Source organism: Camelina sativa, chromosome 14 (genome assembly GCF_000633955.1).
Source record: "Camelina sativa cultivar DH55 chromosome 14, Cs, whole genome shotgun sequence".
NCBI lineage: Eukaryota > Viridiplantae > Streptophyta > Magnoliopsida > Brassicales > Brassicaceae > Camelina > Camelina sativa.
In genome coordinates this window covers 17,163,601-17,166,485 of record NC_025698.1, presented here as the reverse complement: position 1 = coordinate 17,166,485, position 2,885 = coordinate 17,163,601, and positions in this window count along the sequence as shown.

Below are 2,885 nucleotides of genomic sequence, written 5' to 3'. Positions count from 1 at the left end.
TTAGTTGGTTTGAGGCTATATCGATCCTCCACCAAACATCTACAAAGATCCAGCTTGGTTTGCTCTCAAGTACTTGAATCAGTTATCCTATGCTTGCCGCCGTTATTTTCAAAGAAACGATGTCTTCCTACGATGAACGAACTTAACAGTCAAGACTAGAGGATCCAAAAAATTCAGCTCTAACATAGATTATATAAATTTTTTACTTGGTTTCTTTTTCTTCAAAATGTTTAATTTAAAGAATCAGTGAATGATATTTAACCTCATTTGTTGTTTCTACATTTCTATTTGAATGAACAAGCAAAACAAAAAAACTTCCGAAACGACTCTTATTTTCATCACAACTCATAATTATTATTATTTTCCATTCGAAATATATATGAAATTAAGAGATCACGTGTAACACTCCGACCGCCACCTCTCAGTGAACTCCATGTCCAATCCCAGTCCATGGGCCCACTTTCTTTAATGGGCCTCACGTCCTCTCACTAGGCCCGTGAATCTATCCATATACGACGGTCAGTTTGCTACATCCGGGAGGTCGTAAAGACTTGTTACCATCCCTACAAATCACCACATGATCTTTCCTTGTGTTTTGTCCTCACTCGCACAGTTCCGACAGTCACTTCCCGGAAAGTCACCCATCCTAATACTACTCCAGCTCAAGCACGCTTAACTCTGGAGTTCTCTCAGGACCCTTGACCGAAAAGATAAGTGCACTTTGGTCACATAGGTGGCCAAATCAATTCTTTTAAACCTCTCCGCAAGTCTCTGAAATCGGGGTGTCACAATTCACCCCCACTAACAGATCGCAACGTCTTCGTTGTGCACCAAGACTGTCACCCCCGATGGTGAGAGTCCACTCTACTCCACACTCATTTGGGTTCGGCTCTGATACCACTTGTAACGCCCCGACCGCCACCTCTCAGTGAGCCCCATGTCCAATCCCAGTCCATGGGCCCACTTTCCTTAATGGGCCTCACGTCCTCTCATTAGGCCCGTGAATCTATCCATATCCGATGGTCAGTTTGCTACGTCCGGGAGGTTTTATAGACTTGTTACCATCCCTACAAATCACCACATGATTTTTCCCTGTGTTTTGTCCTCATTCACACAATTCTGACAGTCACTTCCCGGAAGGTCACCCATCCTAATACTACTCCAGCTCAAGCACGCTTAACTCTGGAGTTCTTTCGGGACCCTTGACCGAAAAGATAAGTGCACTTTAGTCACATAGGTGACCAAATCAATTCTTTTAAACCTATCCGCAAGTCTCTGAAATCAGGTCACATGACGTAAATACATTGTTTTATTTTATAAAATATTAAATTAAAGAATGATTGAAGAACAATTTACCTACTACTTCTAAAATGTTTGAATAATCTTAACTACGTAAAAATGTTTGTTTAAGAATTGACATTAAATTTCGATTCTTAATTATATAATAAAATGGAGAAAAAATGTCAATTATTAATTACTACTATACTCTACCCAAAAAAAAAAAACTACTATACAAGAGATTTACTGGCTACACAGTCTTATCTTTTTGGATCCGCCGATCCGGATTCGTCCCCTTTAGCTGTTTAACCAAAGACTACGTCCGGATCCAGTAATTAAATGCACCAAAGAGCTTAGAATTTTCTATAAACAAAATGCACAAAAAAAAAAAATAAGAACACAGAGAAATGATTTTAGTAATGTGACGTTACGTTGGAAAAGAGATGCCTATAGTGTCAACTTCTGTCTGAAAATGTATCCCATTCTGTTCAAATAACAACAAGAACAACGTGCGAAGATACTTTGTCTTTTTTATTTGGATGATGGAGAATTCACTAGAGGTTAAGCCTGATCTTTCTAATGATGTCTCTATCCATACATTTTAACCAGACATTACAGAATTTCTCACACGATCTTACCCTCTCTTGGATTTAGTCGTCGCCGGATAAGACAGATTATTTATGTTTTCGAATTCGAGCAATCACATACATTTTTTTTTTTTTGAACAAAAGCAATCACATATATCTAAATCCATGGTGGTTAGACAAGAATAGTGGTATAAGATTCTCAGACTATCACAAGAATATGACCTTCAGTTTTTGTCGCGGGCATGCTGTAACTTTTTTAATGTGTCATATGAACGCCTACAAGATATGACGAACCGATAGACATGAGATTGTCGTTGTGCTGCGCAATTTTGAGTTAATTTTTTCGTATTGATAGTGAAAGGAAGAGTATCTATGACCAGATCACCAGATCTATTTACTATTTATATGGTGTGCTAGCTGTTTTTTTTTTTTTAGGTAGAAATAATTTCTTGAGGAAACAAAGTGTTCCACATGCAGGCTACACCAGCACATGAAAGCTTGATAATGCAGAAATATAGAAAACGGTATGAGATGCCATGTGAGATCTATCTAAAAAATAATATTGCCATGGATTATAAGATATTTTTTTAGTCTTTTAAAGATTTAGAGGATCTTCCCACTTGGATCGGTTGTGAAATAGGCAGTTTAGAGTTCTGAAATGGTGGAGAGCATAATTATTGGTCATGTATAATGCAAAAGCCGCAAAGTCTCTTCCTTTTCATTTCCACTTTTTGGTTTTATGTCAATGTAAATGTAAATCATCTTGTGTGAAAGAAACAAGTGCAAGAAGTTACCAAGTCGAATAGTTTGAAGCGTGTAAGTTAGCATCTAGTACTTATGCTTTGGGCACCTTTTTTCCAAATCTTGCTAACGACCGTGTCACTCTGTGATAATCTGCAATCACATCAAACGGTTAAGAGCTTCGGAGTACCTAACAACAGCTGATGAATTAACAATAGAAACAACTTTGTTCTAAAGCGACAGTTCAAATATTAGAATCCACAGGAGTCAAGACTCAAG